The sequence below is a fragment of the Rhodnius prolixus genome, unplaced genomic scaffold (assembly GCF_049639745.1).
Source record: "Rhodnius prolixus isolate KJV_2025 unplaced genomic scaffold, Rpr scaffold_1, whole genome shotgun sequence".
Lineage (NCBI taxonomy): Eukaryota > Metazoa > Arthropoda > Insecta > Hemiptera > Reduviidae > Rhodnius > Rhodnius prolixus.
The window spans coordinates 59,246,077-59,268,088 of record NW_027411581.1 but is presented as its reverse complement, the minus strand read 5'-3'; the positions used below and the strand labels follow the sequence as shown (position 1 = coordinate 59,268,088).

The following is a 22,012-nucleotide window of genomic DNA, read 5'->3' as shown; positions in this document are numbered from 1 at the left end:
CTACTAGTAAGAACTATTAATTCTCAAAGATTTTGAGGCATGCTGCTCTCAGTTTTTTTTGTGGGCAGAGAATACTGTTTCAGAATTCTATCCTCTGGACATTTTGGGATACAACTTTTCTTCCTAGCTGATAACATGTACTATGATCAGGGCTAGATTTAGATGAAAAGAGGCCCTAGGCTATTCCACTTATGAGGCCCTTTCACCTCCCATTTTTAAGTTTGTAAATTACATGGGAGATAATAAAATACATCACTATTGGGATATATATCAATATGTTAAATGAAACATGTTGATATTGGTACTAACCTTTATAAAAAAAAATGTGGCATGGATAATGAATATTGATATTTATTAAATATTGATCTTGAGGCCCTAGGCTGAAGCCTAGTTAGCCTACAGGAAAACTGGCCCTGACTATGATCTACTTCTTGCCAATAATTCAGGGATTTGCCGGGACATATTTAACATACTTTATAATACTTCATTTTTATAAGTATTACCTTGTAGAAAATTCCCTTCCATCCTTCAAAAGCACGTTTCAAAATTACAATTGTTGAACTAAACTTTACTAGAAATCTTTAACTTCAAAAGACAAATTAACAAATTATTTTTCCTCTCTTTTTGAACAATGATGTCACACTCTACCATATTATGAAATTCCTAATAATTTGAAACAGGAATTAAAAGATTAGACGTAAAGATAGGATTTATTATTTTTTGACGTAAGAATAATTTTTATGTCAGCTAAGATAATTTGTTTTAACGATAGCAAGCTATAATTGGAGCCGGAAGTTTTGCAAACTTTAATCTTTCGTCACATCTTTTAAAAGAGCGGATATTCGAGGGAATTTTTAATGTAAAATAGGATTTCGTTAAAAAATTATGCCGCATCTCTTAATTTTCTGATTAGTACTACCTTAAAGGAAGAATTATGGCTGGTTCATGACCTTATGTTTCTTATATTCCTTTGATTAGTAAATTTTGTTTTCGTCCACATCTGAGGTCAGTGCACTGCCCTAGGCTCCAGACAGTGTTCTCTTGTTACGCACAACACTGCTGTCCCATCATCGGAAAGTGAGCTGTAAGAAGCTTCTAGGAAGAGATAATCCTAAGAGCTAGCAGCTGCCTTTAAACCCGGGATCTTCGCGTTAGACTCCAGTATACGCTAACCGCTGTGCTAATCACTTCCAATTAATTATAACTGGTATTTTCATCTTTTTATGTGTCCTGGCACCCCAACTCTCCTAATATCTAGAAAATGCAGAATCTACCCTAGACGTAACATAAATTAAATCTTTCACGCTATTTTATAGCCTTCTTCATACTTGTCAGGGAATAAATGTTGTTAGAGAGGTTTTAGGATAGTTGTTACGTCACGCTTCTTTTCAGCAGATTCCTTTTTCTTATTCTAGAGGATAATTAGTATTACTAGAAGGTTGTATAATTTATTGGGTCCCTCAAACAAGTCGGGTGAGATTGGGGTATTAATTAAACATCTTACCTAGTACATATTTAGTACACTTTCCCAATTCCTGCATTGAATTAGAATTGAAGATATGGAAATAATTAGGATATCCGCTTTGAAGGGGAAACTAAGTTACCTTCAGAAGCGTGTAAGCCCTAATTGGAATTGTTACATCAGACAATTGTATAGTTCCATCATTTTGAACTTAATATTAATTAATCAGCTTTTCATTATTATATTTGAATATTATTATAATTATGGATTTCTTCGCTTTGAATCCGTCATCACTACATTTATTCAAACTTAATCATATAAAACATATATAACGACCATTACTGTTCATTATTTTTGGTGACTGAATCATAGTTTCAATAGGATGAAAACTTAATGCCAGGGCTGTGGAACATATTTACAGTGTGTTAACAATTATATTACAATGAATATGTATAATGTAATCATTGTTATATAATTGTTAGCACACTGTAAATATGCTCCACAGCCCTGAAGATGTGATCTAGTCCCTAGGTCGAAAGCTCGGCATAAAGTTTATAATGACTGAAACTGGCATTAATTTTTCATCCGATTATAACGACCATGTTTTTTTTTGGAGTAATTACTAACGAATAAAAACTTATTTCACTAACTTGATGAAATTTTGTCTTGATCAGTTTGTCGTAATGGAAAGTAATGGAAACTGTGATTGGTTAATTCAAGTTTGTTGTAATTAATTGTCAGAAGTAAGAAATAAATCACGAAATCTCATCACAGATTTTGATTTATACTTCACATAAACTACGAAGTATGGGGCTTTTTAAAACTTAGCTATTCATAAATTTTTTTGGTATGAAAATATTCTTTTGTTAATAGCTCTTCGAATCTTCCACTACAGGAAAGTTTACTTTTTCTTTTGCTACAGGGAAGTACTTCCGTTGCTGGTGACTGGAAGTGAACGATGATTTTTCAAAATTGATTTTTTTAAAGAAAAATTATAGAAAAGGTGCGTCAACATCTGAAGTCTCTAGAGGTTGCAGCATTTTTCAGTACACTTCCAGCTTCCAGAAAGTGTTCTCTAGTTACGGACAACACTGTCCTTTACCGGGGACAGTTAACTGTAAGAAGCTCCTAGGAATTCGAACCTTGAGATCTCCGCTTTGGACACCCTACCACTGAGCTAAACCCTTAGCTAATAGTTTGTTGTACATGTTGCTAATAGTGCGCTGGTAGAGAACAAAAAATTGGTGCTTGCACACTGACAAGAAATAAGACTTAATTCCTTTAAAAACAAAACTTATTTTTGTATTAAGGTTTCCAACAAATTGTGATTCAGTTGAATTTGAAAATAGAAAAAATCACTACTTCCTCTTGTAGGAGCAAGAACAAGTTGAAAATTGGATTCTGGTGGGAGGCGGGAGCCAGTGTCATTTAGATTTAGTTCTAACATTGGATAAACTGCATTTGTAGGTTGGATGGCAGCACTGCATGGGTAGTGTTATGTAATCAGCCTTACAGATGTGGAAATTCACTACACTATGAAGAAAATTAAATTAAAAAAAAAAAAAATTTTGATTATATTTTCATTAGAGATCATTTAGGCTAATTACCTTTCCATCTTGTGCCTCACTTCAGTTCAGCCTCTACTCCTTGATATGTCTCTCTTAAGATTCACCTTCATTCATCTCAGTAACTTGGCTAACAAAAGAAATCATCTTTAGTTCTATAATCCACTTTTAGTTGCGTGATATTAATTACTGGGTTTGATCCTGACGGAACTTTTCATTTCTCTTTATCCAATAGTCACTTCACAGTATAATCCCCGTCTTCTTACTTCTAGGGAGTGGAGTCTGCCTAATTCGCTGCTCAACCTTCGGCTTAGTGCTTTCTTGATGAAGTCATTATTCCTTGACTGTGCAAGCAATTCAAGTTTATTGAGGCATCTTGTTAATCTGTAGCAGTTTCCAGAAGGGTAAGTTTAAGCTTTTATCTTTATAAGACAGGATGTCCTTGGGTCACCTGAAATGCATCAGAGTTTTTTTTTAATATACCTTTGAAATTAATTAACTTTACAGAAATTGAATAGAATTTAAAGTAAAATGAAGTGGCACTTTATAGTAAACTTAAGGAGACAACTTTTATTTTTTAACGATATTTGTGTGTGTAAAGTATTTCAAAAGCTAAAAATGGAAGAATATACTCAAATTTGGGTACTTCTTTTTGATAATGTTATCGTTTCTAAAACTTATTAGGTCGATATCCTTCAACCAAAAGTATGATTTTACCAAATTGATTTCTCAGTTTGGTTTTGCGGGATATCCTAGAATAAAGTTTCTCGGAAACAGAGTTCTTTAAACCTCGTAAAATACAGATTGACAAACTCGCAGATTCAAACAATGCAAACAGAAAATTAGCGTTTGTCTTTAAACACACGGTGTACATATCCACTCTAACACAATCAGCGAGACGGTAACTTAAGTGTAGTCGAAATCTCTGGACCAAACTGATTAAACTACCTCTGATGCTGGACGAAAGTTCGAAACCGATTAGGGCTGCAACAAACATGCGTGCCACGAGATGGACAAAATCAAAGATATTATCCCAGCACAGCGGATCTAACCACATTTTTAGCAAAAAAAAAATATTTTAGTTTTCCTACTCCAGGGAACTCAAAAACTTTGTTGACCTCTTTTTCCCTGACCGCTCATTGGTGGAAGTAAAGTTGCAGCATTGTGATAAATTATTTTGTATAAAAAAAATGTCAAAACTCTCTGACTATAATTAACAAATGGCTAATAATTCGTGCAAAAATGTTAAATCATTTATCAACAACATCCTTTCATGACTTCCTCTCTCTCCCCTCCAACAAAACAACCGTAGCATTGTTATCGCCAAGGGTAATAATAGGCAATATGTCTGTGTGTTTGTACACTATATGGACATTGTGGGGAGCCTGTGTGTCTGTGATGAGAATTTACATTTCTGCAAAACAGTATTAACTCAAAGTTATCTGCAAATCTGGGTGTAATTACACTTTCTCTTGCTGCAGCTCTGTAAGTTTCTCACCTTATATTCTCTTCTACTCGTAATTTTTACTCTTTCTCCCATTATACAAGTTTTTTTAAATCCGTACTTCACTGTACTCCAGTTTCACCACAGAACGGCCCTATAACCAGTTCCCATAGGAATATTATTGGTATCAAAGTTTATTGAAAAACTTAGCATCTATTTTCGGAGAAAACCTATTGGATAGCTTGTTGACAGAGTGAGGACGCGTTGGGCGTAAGCGAACTGCTAATCACCACAAAATCTAGTGTAAACTCAATAACCTTCCTCTTAAAGGTTACTCAAAACTGGCCAGCTAACACTCCTTTCATTGGTCCGGAGCCCGTCCTGGGAATCACCAAGGGTTCGGTTCGTGCGGCTCTTAGAGATTGGATTTGGAGGGAGCACAAGAAGAACTGGGTGATGTGTCCTGGGGTTAAACACATCAAGACTATGATGCCTTGGCATAGGTTCATCAAAAGTTTGCTTGGTGTAAGCAAAGAGCCAAAGAGACTTTGTGATTGGACAGATGGGTGACATATCCGGTCCCCGATTTGGTCGTCGCAAGTTTTAATGCCATTCGCATTCATTACACGCTATAAACCCTTCGTACCCGCTGACAACTCTTCCCACTAACTCTTCAAAAATCTCTCCTCATTTTCTCACTTTGCTGAGGAGAATCACAGGAGTGTCCCTTTGTTTGCTTCACGAAATATTTCAAATAACTTTTTAAAAAAATCTTTTTAATTTTTTTTTTTTTAATTTATTTAGTTATTTACAATCTGTATATACATATATACAATAAGTAAATAGAGAAATTGAAGGATAAATGGATGCGTGAATGGCAGGAGGAGAGAAACTACCCAGCGGTAGCACTCTGTACAGGATATTAATGACAATGTTTATGATCTTTAGACTGTAAGGAGCAAGACTATGATGCCTTGACTGTGTAAACAAAGAACCAAAGAGACCCTGTGCTTGGGTCAGATTACTCTGATTGCATGCCTATTCACAGTGCATGGTAGGTTCAGGAAGTATCTGCACAAGATGGGGCTTATTAGCTAGGAACCGTTGTGCAAATTGTGTCAGGATGAGGAGCAAACGGTCTCTCTCTCACTGGCTGTTCGATTGCGTTGCAATCGAGTAATTGCGCAATGAAACCTTTAGATCTTTGAGACCAAAGGAGATAGTAGCACAAAAAGAACTAGTAAGGAATGTCCTCAGCCTTCTTAGTAGAGCAGGTTTCGTCTCCTACATCCAGAAGGGGAGGACACAATGAGCCTCTTTTAGCTGCGATACCGTGGGGCATAGGTCCCACCCCGATAATCTAATCTAAAGTCATAAATCTGGGCACATGTAAGATAAATACCAAGTTTATGGAAAAAAACTTAGCATCTATTTTCGGAGAAAGCTTGCTGACTGAGTGAGGTCTCCTTTTTGACGCGGGTGGTTAACCGAACAGCTAAACAACCCAAAATCTAGTATAAACTCCAATAACCTCCTCCTCTTGAGAACGAATAAAGTGAAATTACTCAAAACAAATAATAACATTATTATTTCCTGATTTACCTTCTATGACAGAATGTAATTAACATTACACAAGCGGTGAACAGGTGAGAACGCGTCATAAACAGAGCCAACAAGTGATGATGATGATGTTGATGAACCTAGATAACTGGTACCTCCGACAGCGATAACAACAACATCAGTCAGTGACAGGGAGGTTATATTCTGTTATAATTAAATTTTAATTGATTGAACGATCATTTACGTAATGTTTTCCTGTATACATTAATTAATTCAAATTGATGAATGGCAGGTAGTAAAATTGGGGTTTCTACTAATACACTCCTTTCTAGTTCCACCGGGATTTATTAATTCTCTTATACAATAATTAATATACTTCCAAAATTGTCAGAAATAATTTTAAATATCGTCTGATCATTTTAACTGAAACATTTCCATTAAAATTTGGAATATTTATTAGTACTATAGTAATGAATCTTTATCTTTGCAGTCATTATACTAGACGAGATAGAGTCTTCGGCCGTGCACATGCATCTCAACAAAAACGTTTATTCTGCACTAGATCTGTCGACTGGTAAATGAGCATTGTTTTTAAAAGGAGCATAATCGTCAACGTGTATTAATCCTCTAAGATGGATCTTAATGAGCTGTATATAACAAGCAAGAGCATATCTGTGAAGGATGTTACAAGCATTACAAAACGTGTTTATATGGAAAGATTAAAATAACCGGAAAAAGATTGTAATATCGTTGCAGATTCAAGGTCACTTGGGGCTACCAAAAAGGAAGCAAAAAGCATGCGCGTAATTCTCGCTAACATATATTCAAGGATTTTTCTGCAAAAAAAGAAGAAAATAACTGACTAGTTGGTGCAGATGGCGGCTGTACGGGAAGAAGAGCAGAGAAGGTGAAGAGATAGGAGGGACCGTGAAAATCCCTATCGAGGGCAAAATAAAAGGAATGATGATGTAAAGCTCCAGAAGGAAAACCCAAAGAAAAGAATAAAATAAATTTAAACCGAAGAAAACTTAGTGTTGACATGTGTGGAAAATCTCCAACATTACTAAAGGGAGGTGGAAAAGCTCGGTCGGACCAATTTTCCTGGGTTTTCCCCCCTTTCACGAACACAGAACGCCTACTCGCCGGGGCCACCCTTTAACGGGTGCCCTAATCTTCACACATCATTACATTACGCAACTGTGTTAACGGAAAATTTTTATTAAAGAGATAATACGGGGACTCGCTGGACTGGAATATTCTTTATTTCTTATTGATAATAAATAGTCTTCTGTTAAGAAAAACCGGAACATAAGGAATTCTTCCAGTAAAAGGCCATCAAATGGATATAATGTGTAACCGAAAAATAGTCGTAGGAGGCAGGAGCTGCTACATAATATAAATTTGCACTTTGGACTGCAAGACCAGGTGCTGTTTACAGCCAAGATTCCAAAATAAAAATAAAAAAATTCATTCTCTACCGTGCGTTCGGCCTGGCCAGTGCCTGCTTATGTTATCTATCGTCTGTGAGTTTTATCTTTTTATTAGTATTTTGTATCTAGTATCAGTTTTCCTTTCGTATGATTTTTTCCTTAATTAAAGGTATTTTGTCGTTTGGTTCATTAATCACAAGAGAAAATTTTATTTTACTCCCTATCGCCCCGGGTGATTGTCTCCAGGACCCTCCCTCCTCTCACCAGTGAGCTATCCCGCCAGAGGCACCCTTAAGGGTATTTTTCTATTTGAGGCTGGTTAGCCCGTATCTAATAGCTTCGGCTATCTGGCGCCCGCAAGGATACCGCCCCTGACCGGTCACAAATGTAATTGGGTAATCAAAAATAAGAAATTTAGCAAATATTTTGATATTCGTATTAAGTAACCAAAATTACTTGTGGTTAGTGAAATCATGCGTTTTGTCGAGTTATATTTTAATTCTGTTTACCCTAATTTAAATTATTTACCTTCCCAAACTAAGCCGAATAATAGAAAGTACATTATACTCTTACTGCAATAACCTAAGATATAACCTAACCATTTCACTCAGATTTTTTTTTTCACTTTATTTATTTTCACAACTGCAGTATATTTCTGCAGTAAGTGAAGCTGATACAATATGATACTTAGAATAGATACATGAATAGCATGAGGGGAGAATTCACCCTTTGGTGAAACTCCCAAAGAAGAATAGTTCATTATCGTACACTTGCACTTACTTCATATAGAAGATCGCGTGGCCACCTGCGCTTCAGCCGTCTTGGAGTATTTCCAGCCAGTGCAGTAAGTTGGGATACTAGACGATTAGGTTGTGAGGTAAATGAAGCGTGGAATTTAATATAACATATAACGGGACCTTGCAAGCTTCTAAAACATAGGGAACAAGGAAATCTCGGTGCAAGATAGAGTTAGAAACAAAGTAAGGAGCAGTTAGCGATTCGATGGAGTGTTTTTTGACTGGAAGGATTAGATTTTATAGATTTTGGAAGCTTTGGCTGAGCCCCAAAGTTCCATTCAGCATGTCCAGACAGGTTTCAGTATCATAGTGTAGATAAGTCGTTTGTTGTTTAGGGAAAGTCTAGATCGCTTGTCGAGAAGTCTAGAGAGATGTTTGAATCGTGTGTTTAGTTCTTTCCGTTTGAGTCTAGTATGTGGATTCCAGGTTAGTCACTCAAAACTTAAAACTGCATTATATTCCCAAGGAATGCTTTCTTTTTTGAGTAATGGATTCCCATACAGAATTTCCGCTTCTTTTAGCTCACTATTCTGCGATAGACTATTCTGAGTTATAATTGAGGAAAATTAGAAGAAAATTAGTGAGTTGGAATAATGGTAAGAAAAAGACATGTGACTGTTTACTCTAGATTTTGGGAACTTCAAATTCCCTTGATTATGAACACTCTATTTTAAATTAAAAAGTAAATTCAAAAGTAGACTTCAACATTAAAAGTAAATGTATCTAACTTTACGATCTACAAAATAAATTAAAATGATTCTTATAATAAAATTGATTGGTATTTTTCCGAACAATAATGCCACTTTTAAATAATTTCATAAATTACATTCAATTCTTTGTATTTAAAATAGCAGACTTCCTCTATGGAAATTATACATATAGATAGATACATAATAATAGTTATACACACAAAATTATTTGAAAAACAATTAAGGTACTGGTTCTTTTGCGAATATTAATAATGGTATTTCTATAGAAAAATAATAATAATTTAAAATCTTTTTTTTCTTTCCAACCAAAATTAATACGATTAACTCTCAACGTAGGCCTCCATTATTAAACTTTAGTTATGATATTTTTCCATTCTATAGTTAACTTATTGTAACTGAATATTTGAACGATTGTAGAGGGGGCAACTTCTCGGAAGGCCACCAGGAGTGCTGGTTTCGCTTTTGTTTACTACTGCAAATTACTTTGTTTATTAGTACGAGGGTCGTTTGAAAAGTCCGTGCAAAAATAAAAACTACTTAATTTTTTGGGGTAAACCTTTTTTATTTTTCAACATAGTCTCCTTTTAGGCTTATACACTTCGTCCAACGCTGCTCTAGTTTGTTGATCCCTACCGAATAATAGGATTTGTCCAAGTCTGAAAAATAGCCATTCGTTTCTGCAATCACCTCCTCGTTTGAATAAAATCTTTTTCCCCTCCAGCCATTTCTTCATATTGGGGAACAAATAGTAGCCCGAGGGAGCCAAGTCTGGAGAATAGGGGGGATGTGAAACGAGTTGGAACTCTATTTCCATTAATTTTGCGACCACAACTGCTGAGGTGTGAGCTGGTGCGTTGTCGTGATGGAAAAGGACTTTTTTGTGGGCCAATTGTGGGCGTTTTTCTTGCAGCTCGGTTTTTAAACGGTCCAATAACGATGAATAATATGCACCTGTAATAGTTTTACCCTTTTCCAGATAGTCGATGAGGATTATTCTTTGCGAATCCCAAAAAACAGTCGCCATAATCTTTCCGGCCGAAGGAACGGTCTTCGCCTTTTTTTGGCGCAGATTCCCCCTTGGTAACCCATTGTTTAGATTGTTCTTTGGTCTCAGGAGTGTAGTGATGTATCCATGTTTCATCCACAGTGACGAAACGACGCTTAAAGTCCTGCGTATTCTTCTGGAACAGCTGCAAACCGTCCTTGCAACACTTCACACGATTTCGTTTTTGGTCAAGCGTGAGCAATCGCGGCACCCATCTTGCGGATAGCTTTTTCATGTCCAAATGTTGATGCAAAATATTATGTACCCGTCATTCGAGATGCCCACAGCACTAGCAATTTCACGCACCTTCACTCTTCAGTCATCCATCACCATATCATGGATTTTATCAATGATTTCTGGAGTAGTAACCTCAACAGGGCGTCCAGAACGTTCAGCATCACTTGTGCCCATATGGCCACTCCGAAAATTTTGAAACCATTTATAAACTGTTCTAATCGAAGGTGCAGAGTCACCATAATGTTTATCAAGCTTCTCTTTAGTCTCCTGAGGCGTTTTGCCTTTCATAAAGTAGTGTTTAATCAACACACGAAATTCTTTTTCGTCCATTTTTTGAAAATCACTCGACTTCCTCGATTCAAACGAATGCCAAACACAAAGAAATAGACCGATCTGGCTGAAACTTGGTGTGTGTTCTTCCAAGAGATGCTACTAACTAAACAAAACCTCGATACGCGCCAGTGGTGCTATCTCTCTGACTTTGCACGGACTTTTCAAACGACCCTCGTACTTCCTTTGGGTTTCGATTAAACATTTTCGCTCTTATAAATCATCAATATTTTATTGAATAAACTTTTATGACTAGTTAAGAGTAGTGGTAGTTGTTTATAAAAAGAGTCAAAAGGTCACTTTGTCTTGTTACAGGTTAGAGAGAGACTGTAGTGGTTTGTTACTCTATTACTGTAATAAAATGAGAAAGGTCATCATATCAAAAACTAGAAGACTTAATTGAGCTTATATAGTTCATAAATACATGCGAGCCGGGAGAAGGTGGGCGAATTTAATCTCAAATATATGTATTAATAGAATGAAATGCGGTCAGGTAATATATTAAGAAATATTAATGAATTTTTAACGCACGATTACCAATTTAAATGAACAATGCAGTATTAAGGTGAACCTTGACGCTATGGCTCATGAAGAGCGAAGGGCAGTTTCTTTTGGGTGGGAGAGGAGACTTTTCTAATTGTTGCAGTTCTGTTTTTATTCTATTAGAAAGGCACTTGTAGATCCCAAGCCGCCTTTCTTGCCATTCACTCCCAGAAAGTTTGCTTTTAATGAAAAATGTGGGTGCTGCCCTCTCTGGTAGTTCCTTGGATTTATTTTGAATTATAGAAAGGCACTTTTAGATCCCAAACCGCTGTTTACTTCTTGCCGTTAACTCCCAGAAAGTTTGCTTTTAATGAAAAATGTGGGTGCTGCCCTCTCTGGTAGTTCCTTGGATTTATTTTGAATTATAGAAAGGCACTTTTAGATCCCAAACCGCTGTTTACTTCTTGCCGTTAACTCCCAGAAAGTTTGCTTTTAATAAAAAATATGGGTGCAGCCCTCCCAATTATGGTAGTTCCTTGCTATTTGGATTAGTTTTGAACAGATTAGGTAGTGGTGATGAGGAAATCTGGAGGCCAGCGGAGTTAAACTCCTAAAGGAGGAATCTCCAGAAATACAATAGTAAGGGAAGGTAATCTCTTTTTTTTTACCCATCAGGAGGGAAGTTGTTTTTTCAGGAGTACAGCAGTTTGCACCGAAGCACCTGGGTTCAAATCAGCTTCTTTCAGCCTTTAGATTTTCTCTTCTTCTTGAGTTTCCATCCACAATTGATACGCAGAGACTTCTGTAAATAGAGAACCTGACGCATGACGTCTTTGTTTGGGTTAGAATGGACATCTGCCCACTTAAAGAAATTTGTTGTTTTTTGTACCGGAATGTAATTAATTCTTTGGAAGACGAAGGTATACCTTCAGGATAACAAGGATGGATTCTATTTAAAAATTGTTTACTTGTTAACCAGTGAAAACACACTCGATAATGGCATGAAATGATTACTTCTTCCGTTTTGTCGTCAAATATTGCCCCAAGAGTTAGGATATCGAATTTTTTTAAAAAAAACTTTTAAATCGTTTAATCAAAAGCTACTGAAAAGACAGAATGAAATGACAGGGGTATGAAGATAATACAAATTAGCAGAACATAAATGCGATCGCCAAGGTCTCGTGTGCATGTGTACGACACTCTATAATCTTGTTTTATGAAGTCCTTAGATTGTGTTTTCCTTTGAAAGTACAGATTATACATGGTATTATTATAATATTTCTCGGTTGGTTTGGTTATAATCCAACCTTCAAGGTCATGGTAGGCAGCACGCTCCTGGGAACTCGACGCTCTTCAACATGAACTAGAAAGAAGATGTTATTAAAATACAAACAAACATAAAAAATATAAAAATAAAGTTACGGTCTAGTAGAAGGCAAGTTGTTTGTATAACATTTTAATAATATTGCCTTGTACATTTCATTCAGTATGTTTCATAAAAAGGCCAACTTGTAATGAAATTGAAAAAGATTTAACAATTTTATTCATTTAGTTTTAATCCACGTTTTGAAAATCACTCTTGCAAATGTTTAAACAGATTTAATTGACTACAAAAATCAGTGCACGATTTCCATAACTCATCATGAACACACCTTGATGAATCTACATGATGATGGGGGAGTTTTATTAACTTCCTAGCATCTCATATTGCGCTCGACTCAGCATTAAATTCAACACCTTTTTAGGATGTAGCCACATTTTAGCAGCACTGGACTTGCAGCGAAAGACCTGGTTTCCGGTTAGCTTCTTGTAGCCCTTAGATTTTCTCTTCTTGCTCAGTTTCCGTTCACAATTACCTGTCCAATGATAACGCAGAGACGTCTTTATTTAAAAACTGAACAGAATATCATAGCGATCGTGTCGAAGAAAAGGTATTCCAGTTCTTTCTGTAATATCATTTCTTCCTAAAATAAAGCGTCCAAGCCAGCTTATCCTTCATGCTTATGCAAAACGACAGCGACTGCTAGTTCGGGACCTATGAGGGTTAAGGAAGTAAGGTGTCCGTGTTTGGCCAGCACTCCACTACCTTGTACACCCATATTACCCAGCACTCAGACTGGAAAAACATTTTTAACCTGTTAAGTGTGTTTGACGTGTATACCAACTCTCTCTATTACGGTGCGTTCGACGTGTATACTGGTTGTGAAAATTATAGAATTGCCATTAACTATAAAAACTCGAAATTTTAATAAAATACAATAAGAATATTATTTGGTGGGATGTTTCCTTTATCTTACCAATAGAACTGCCAAGTATTTTATACGGTGGGGGTGGTGGGAGCCAGCCAAATGATAAGTGGTTGGTACATGTTTGGTCTCCGCGTTAGAGATGGGGAATTACGCACACAAATAGAAGCTCTCAACTCTTGTGCAATGCCGTATTTACCTTAGACAGAGGTTCAGACCTCAGTACGAGCATGATTTCATTTTACACAGAATTCAGAGCTCTTTTCTACCTTGTAAAAGCTCTTGCTTCTCTAGTTAACTAGAGCAATGCATACGTGAAGCGGTACAAGATTTTGAAAGAGCACAGAATGCTCTGTAATCTCAAGCCCCAGAGATTGCAGAAAAAGTCGCTTGAAGTGACGTATTATGACGTTGTTTTGCCGTGCAATCGTCGTGTATACACGGTCATTGTCTGATTGTAATTCCGCACACTGTGGGTGGTCTTTTTAAAACTAAATTCCACGCTTATCTGGTTAATAGGAGCTAGCACTTCCAATCTCCTAGAAATTGTTAACACTAGTCTGGAGTTTGAAAGGCAAGAATTCAGGGCCTTCAACCCAAACCTAACTATCCAAACAGTTGAAAATCACCTTTTTACCAGAAAGTTGCAGATCCGCTCATCCAAAATATCCGTAAATAGCGTATAAGTTCCTGGTAAAAGGAGAGCCACTCCCAAAGAGCCGTCAGCATTTAAACTACAAATATAATTATAATTATAATTATATTATAATTCTGCAACATGAACAAAAAAAAAGCCGGAACATTTAAGGAGAAGGGTGGACTAGGATTCCCTCTAAAATGCCATTATGACGTAATGAACGGTGGCTATCTTTTGAGAGTTAAGGAGCTCAAAATGTCTGGCTAAAATTTCTTGTTAGAAGGAAACTCCTCAACAGAAAGTTCCTCAGCACAAACTGTACATTTCTTCAGTCTTCATGGAGTTTCCGCTAACTTCTTTAAATACATTACGTACATATAAATATACAAATTTTACTTTAATATATTTTATACGCGTTCATTCATTTTGTTGCATTTCTTGGGGAAAGGTTACGGTAGGTTTCCCTGGAAGGTTACTCTGCCACGTTTGTTTTTTACTCTTAATATTAGTAAATATTCAGAGTCGGAAATAACTTTGTGAGTTAAAACTTTGTGGGAATATTTGCAAGAAAAAGTATTGTGAGTGTTATATACAACCTTAAATAATGGTGTGTTCCCTTGAGAAGGAGTGTTGTTCTGGGGCGTTCCTTGATGTGAAGCAGGCTTTCGATCGGGTGTGGCACACTGGACTTCTCTGGAAGCTCAAGACCATCCTTCCAGCCACATATTTCCTCCATTTTGAAATCATACTTGACTGACAGACATTTTAGAGTGAAGATAGGAACTATTCTTTCTCCATTCAACCATGCTGACGCTGGAGTTCCGGCAAGGCAGCATACTAGGCCCCATTCTGTTCACAATCTACTCCTCAGACATACCTACTCATCCTCAAACTACTCTTCTCACCTTTGCTGACGATACTGCCATCTTATCTACTGATAAAGACCTAATAATAGCTCATAGAAACCTTCAGTCTCATCTCACCTTCTTAGAAAAATGGACTATCAAACTGAACGAAACAAAATCTCAAAACATTACCTTCACTCTTCGACGCATCACTCTTCCTCCTGTCTTTTACAATCTTATTCCTTTACCAGTAGTCAACGTAGTCCGCTACCTTGGGCTTTACCTTGACAAAAGACATGGACATGAGAGAACAGAACTCAACAGACGCTACCGACAACTGAAAAGACTATTAGACAACAGATCAAAACTCACTCTGGACAACAAAAGACTTACTATATATGTAAATATATTAAAACCAGTCTGGGCCTACGGCATCGAACTGTGGGAGGTTCAACCAAACGCTCAAATCTGCAAAGGATCCAGAGTCCTTGCAGTCTAAAATTCTTCGCTCTATAGTAACCAGCTCCTTTCTACCTCACCAATCAAACCATTCACACAGACTTGAACATTCCTTTCGTGCAACACAAGTTGCTGAAACGCGATACAGAAAATCCTTCTTAACATTCAACTACATAACAATCAACTTGTACAACATCTATCTTCCAGACGTCTTAAAAGACAGTGTGGCCTCGCGATCTCCTCTCTGGTGAAGAGAGTCAGTAGAATTTAGAATGTGTATGGGAGTTGTTACCGCTGGCTAACTTCTCCACTCTGTGTGTGTGATATGTTGCTTATTGTTACCCTTGTTGCTTATAACGCAAAATGCGTTGATTGTAACTAAATAAAAAATTTTAAAAAAATAATAATAACAAAAAATAATGGAGTTCATTTTTAAATCAATGGTAGAAACAATCACTATGCAAATTTTAACGTCATTAATTTAATGCTATCGAGAATTTATGGGCAGCAGCGAGCTAAACATCATTGCATTCTATTAGGTAACTGAATTATCAATTCTTTAATCATGAATGCTATAAGAGGTATAATCAATTTTTTAATAATTAAATTTACATAAATATTAAACAAAACTACATGGAAGGAGGGGTAAAAAAAGGAAAAGAAAAATTCAATTTGCTGTTAATATTCCATTCAGTGTATTATGTATTCAGCTGCAATCACTTTATTTTTTTGTTATCTTAATGAGTACGGGGAAAAACAGAATTACGATTGTGTAAATTCTTAATTTTCAATGCAAAATTGATATTTTGAACATTTATTATTATAATTATTATTTACATGTTCACTTGAAGGGTATTTTCGATAAAAAAAAAAAGAAGAAGCTAAAAACCACCAAAATTTAATGAAAATGTCACTTCCGTTAGGCCAATTTGCATTGCATATACAGACTTAATCGTGTTCGTAATAAGTAAAATGGTCCTACATTGGCATTGACCAGTCACTTTAGAGATAAACTGAACCAGCCTCTCTCGTCCAGAAGGGGAATCTTCAATCGAATTTAGCCAGAAAAAGGTTACAAATAAAAATATTTTCGCAGAACTGCTCATGCGCAAGGAGTATAGTAAGTTTAATGGGAATCGTATTCGAGAATATTTCGATAAATGGGAAAATCGACTAAGTGAAAAGGTATTTCCGGTTAGATGATTTCGAATATAAGAATGGCGTGATATGGATTTCCTGTAAGACGTTTGACTGCAGTGTCTGTATGCGTTTTGGAGTTTGAGGGTTGGCACTTTCGTATCGGTCTTTAACAGTGTCTTGTAGATGGCTAGTTTGTGATTCAAGTCAAGATTTGATCTGTTTGATTTGATTTTAATTATTGTAGATAGTCTTATCTGTTTAGTTATTTTTCATATTTACCTACTTTGTCCATTCATTCACCTATAATCAAAAAGAGGACCCTGGTTAAATACTACTGGTCTAAACTTTACTTATGTTTGTTAATGGTTATGCTACTGGCATGTCTCAACTCGTCTGATCAATATCTTACTCATAATCTATGGCGTACTAATATTAAGTGTCGAGAAGCTCAAATATTTTGATTTTTTCTTTTTTTTTTAATATTTTTACTTTCAGAAAATATCTCCTGTAAGTTACTAAGTAGAAAAATGCCAAGGAAAACCTATTACAAGATTTTTTCTCTTCGCTTTTAAGGGGTTTAATAATGGGGTATATTAAACGGAAAACCTGAAGCTGTAGGGCGTCTTTAAAATGCTGAGTTATCACCGGCGTACGGATCTACATCTTCTCTTTCTCCACTCCAGGGAGTCTGCTCTCTCTTCTGTCTAGCCCATCAGCGGCTCTCCAAGTACCTCCTGCGGCCGAAATACTTTTCCTTCCTTCCTTTTATATTACACTATTAACTTTGCCGCATTAATATTAGTATTTACGACTACAATATACAATTTCATTATTTGCACTGTAATAAATTTACCCTTTATTGCATAAAGCTCTAATAGTTTAAAAAAAAAATTAATATATGGTTTGATTTAACGACAAATAGTACACAAATCATTAAGTACCTAACATTTCGTTCATCATACTACAGCTAGCAAACAGTCGGACTGCCCAACCACCCTCTCCCTCAAAAATTGCCCTTTTTCGGACGGTTACAGAAAAAATTTTCCTATAAAAGTTATAGAACTATTTGTGAGCTATAATTATACCAAGTTTAAAGAAAATCCGAGGTGCGGTTTTTGAAATAAAGTTAAAAAAGTGAAAAATCTATTCAGTAAAGTGGTACTTCCGGTATACCTATTTTGACCAAAAATTTATTGTCACTTCCTGTGGTGAGAATTGAACGAAATACCAAATTTGAAGTTTCTGCGATCATCCGTTCCTGAGATATAGCGGATAAACTGACTACAGAGCAGTAAATTCAGTCCAAACCTATGCCCATTAAAGACCGATGGGTTAGAGAATAGCGATTCCAGGAATTACTAGATCTCTAACCCATCCAGTCTTAGCCGTGTTTTTTAATATCACAATTCTCACTCTTTTCTCTCTAACAAGCCGAATGCGTTCGGTTTTTATCGGTAATTTTCGCCTCAATTTTCCATAATTATTAATTTTATTTCAAATATGTGTATTAATATTTAACATCTGATACGCACACTCACACGACTTTCACTTTTATTTGTACAAGCCGAATGCGATCGGTTTTTATCGGTAATTTTCGCTTCAGTTGTCCATAATTATTAATTTTATTTCCAAATTTAATATTTAACTTCTAATATGCACACTCACACGACTGTTTTTATTAATACGTATGAAGTTAGGATTTCTGTTTTAATTTCTTTTTTTCTAATACATAGTCAGGTTTTCTTAAAAACTAGACTTTTCACCAAAACGTAATTGGTTTACATTACATTCCAAGGTAATACTTACACACTGATCCTAAATTACTTTCGTATAGCAGTTATTGACGAACCATTGTAAACAACACAATGACTGGGACTTCTCTTACCTACTTTCCCAAACAATCCTGCTTGGAGAATAATCGGGCCAGGCGACCATCTTCCTTTTTGGAACCGCTCTAACCAGTAACCTGAAGTTTTAATTTGAGTTTCACCATTGGGAGTTCTCTTGTCTTGCATTTCTTTCGTCCGCATCAGTCTTACTGATTGTGAAGGCAGGATTTGGCAACTCCATGGTATAAACGTTCTTCAATGCCGGTATTACGGAAGTCAGACACGGGGAGATCCTGTCACAATCTATCAGCTACTAAAAGATGAAAATTTAGAGATCAATTTAAAACAAAGAAAAATTTGATGCAAATTTCACACGACTCTTTTAAAAAATTGTGAACTAAAAGAGATATTTGACTTCAATATTAAAAAGTAATGGAATATTTTACACTTTATTGGAACCATTTTGGAGAAAAACTATTTTTTTTTTTAAATTTATTTCGTATGTTAGCAGTACTTCCGGTGAGCCGAATTTGAGCTAAACCATACTGTTGATCCCCCTGGTGGCACGTAAGGGAAATATTAAATTTGAGCTACTATTTCTCAACTTGGCGGTCACGTTCAAAAACACTCCACAATCTGATCTGAGAGTGAACAAATTTTTGAAAAACTCATTTTTTCGTTCACGGAAAACGTGTATTTTTCGATGGAAAGCCACAATAGTTCATCTGTCTTCATACGAATTGAATAAAAAAAAAAAAAATGATTATGCTAATATGATATCAAAATAACACAAAATTAAGAAGAAAGAAATAAAAAATTGTAATTAATAATAGAAAATAATGAAATATTATTATATTTGTGTTGAGAGAAATTAAGTAAATCAGTTGTCGCTTGATGCAAGCCTCCTGCAGGAATACTTAGTATCCAAAGCTCAAGAGTTCACGTTCTTCTTTATAAGAATAATTATTACTGAGTTACAGAAGGAGAAGAAAAAAGATGCAAATAATATACTGCATTTGGTGTGAAATTGTTGCAATTGAAGCCCTTATTACGAAAACAAGCTCTGGGGGGACCCACTTTTTGTAACAAAAAGGAAAGATTTCTACTTTCTAGGCCAAAATTCTGTCTTCTACTATTCTAAAAGACTGTGAAAACTGAACTAAGAACTCAGTACAAGCTAGGTGTAGATAGATTTAAAAAAAAAAAATTAATAGCTAAAAAGTATCTACAAATATGTGAAGAGTAGCTGCTGTGAATTAGGCAGGTCTCAGCACATTTAGTGGCAGTAATTGTTAGGTAGCGGAGTGGTTGGTAGCATTGCGTATGAAGAACTTAGAGGGAACTAGTAAAACTGAAGTGGCGGGAGAAAAGATCCGCGCGCGCCGAACGGGCTAAAACATACACACACACACACACACACACACACATAGACGGACATGAAAAGGTTGACGACCTCGGTTAGGGCCTCGTGACAGGTACAGAGAGGTACAGGCCGGTACAAGCCGGTACCAACCTTAACACTGTTATCCCCACCATTTAAGTCGACCACTATTCCAATGCTGCCTATATTACCTACTCTGCCAGGTCTGCTGGTTGATTCAGTTCTGTAGCCGTTGCAACCGTTTACATTACTATTAATATTATGCTATAATATTTATTTTCTTATTTTAAAAGTTATTTTTAATATTTAGCTGGAATGATAGTAATAAATAATTATACAAATTTCATTCATTATACGCCGAAAGCACCGCCTATTTTGGGTTTTCCGCCGGAATGGACGTTTTAAGTTCTCTGAAGAAAACAATTTTTTACAGATTGAACTGCATTTGTCTCTACGTATGTATCAGCTACAAAAAGTTTCCTATAAGTCCTTTAAAAAAAAACTATAAAATTAATTTTAAATATACTTAAGTGCCCTAAATAACTAAAAAAAAAAACGTAAAATCTCAAGCTGTTCCAGTTTGGGGTTAGTTGCCTTAATTAGGCTAAAGTTTTAGGCTACAATTCATTGACTGGATGAGCATCTTTTTTCAAATGATAATTTTCGGCCTAAGACAGCGGTCGGCAACCTATTTTAAGTCGAGAGCCATTTCTTCTTAAATAATTTTAATAAATCTTACCAAGAGCCGCAAGGATGGTAGTGTAAACAACTCTAAATATCATTTGTATTCACAAATTATTATTTTATGATATTCAATAACATTTAAACGTTTTATATATTTATTTTCACATATTGCAAAGTAAATAAACAAATAAATAATAACTAAACTTGTGTTTGAATGAAAATGGTGGCAGTCCTAGATAATTACGTACTTTATTTTAATATAATTCTATTCAAATTACTAACCTATCATATTTAAAATTCTTTTTGAAAAAATATATTTACTTTAATAAATGAAATTTTTCATTTTTTTCAACAAAGTCTATTTTGCACAGGCTGAAGAGAAACACCAATTTGGATAAAAGAGCCGCATGCGGCTCGCGAGCCGCGGGTTGCCGACCCCTGGTCTAGAAGAAAAGAATTACGCCAAAATTGATCTTACGTATTAATTTTTTCATGTCCTAGATAGTTATTCCAGTTCCCTCTCATTAACACTTTATTAAAAAATATACATAATTCTTCATGGAGGCATTGAAGTCTCTATTAGTACATTAGAGTTGTTGTGGAACATGAATTGTAGCAGTTATTTATTAAGAATTAGGAATTTAGTTGTGTATTAGTTATGATTATAGTTTTCTTTTTTTAGTAATAATTTAATGCACATATTTTATCGAATTAATACTGTGCGGAAGTAAGTATCGATAAATAAATAACTAGAGTTTTTAAACTGTTTGTAGGGCACTGTTTGTAAGGATTCATTTGCATGTGTTAGGGCCTATATCAAGTTTGGTTTGAACCTGTTTTCTCGGAGGATTTAGCGTGGTTATTGGGGAGCTAATAAGTTTGCTTTAACAGTAATCTTTTATTCTCAGTAAACATGAAATCAACTATTTTTAAGAACAAATTTCAAGTTCGAAGAATATTTTAATGACGTAAACTGTGTTAAGAAGAAGTGGAGGTGATTGTTCACAGCTACCTCTTTTCTTAATTAAGGGAATTCCGGGGTAGCTTTGATTTTGGTTTAAATTTATAATCGAGTCGATTGAATAGTTCAGATTCGATTCTAAGATCGATTAAGTGAGTTTCTCTCCAAAAACAAAATACAGCAGAAATTGGTTAAACGAAAAGTAATGCAATAAACTGCTCTAACGGTACGGAGAATCAGCAACAATTAACACACTTAATGAACTCGCAACACAGCGACAGAAACAATTAACACAATAATACTCTCTGAAGGTAATACAACGTGGATATACTAGAAAAAGAGTAAGAAATATTAAAAAAAAAAAACTAAATACAGTTATATCTTAGATAATGATGATGGTTTGTGATGACACTAAGTTGTCATGACAACAGAAACAACTGCATCATTCAAACAACAAAACTGCAGCAGATGTTTTAAGTAAAGAAACAGGTTAGAGAGAAGACGCCCTGAGTCTGAAACCAGTTATCAGAAGCAGGTGTTGTAATAACTAAGATACAGTTGTTGGTCTGCTGGATTGTAGGAGAAGACGTAAGACGTACGAGTGCATAAAGATTAGTTGAGGTAGCTGAGAAAGGTTTAAAATATAACAAGATGAAACAAAAACAGAAAACTATCTAATTGACGAAAACGTGATTGGGTGCTGCAAGTTGGCGTTGATTTTATCAATCGTAGCGTCCATGTTTTTTTTGGTCTGTCTGTGGAGTGAG

At 35.6% G+C, this 22,012-nt stretch overlaps 1 long non-coding RNA gene across 10 annotated transcripts in view; it reads left to right on the top strand.

Annotated features, from left to right (window-relative positions):
* The window catches only part of LOC141450009 (uncharacterized), a 51,512-nt gene that overhangs the window by 6,631 nt on the left and 22,869 nt on the right, over nucleotides 1-22,012 (top strand). Inside the window, exons 5-8 of one of the 10 annotated variants that reach the window (XR_012455860.1) lie at nucleotides 3,300-3,431; nucleotides 6,522-7,554; nucleotides 10,896-11,021; nucleotides 20,656-20,762. This is a non-coding gene — a long non-coding RNA (uncharacterized lncRNA). Of the gene's footprint in view, nucleotides 1-3,299; nucleotides 3,432-6,521; nucleotides 7,555-10,895; nucleotides 11,022-20,655; nucleotides 21,338-22,012 lie in introns of those variants that run through there. The other 9 variants (XR_012455856.1, XR_012455865.1, XR_012455862.1 and 6 more) reach the window with 9 other exon arrangements.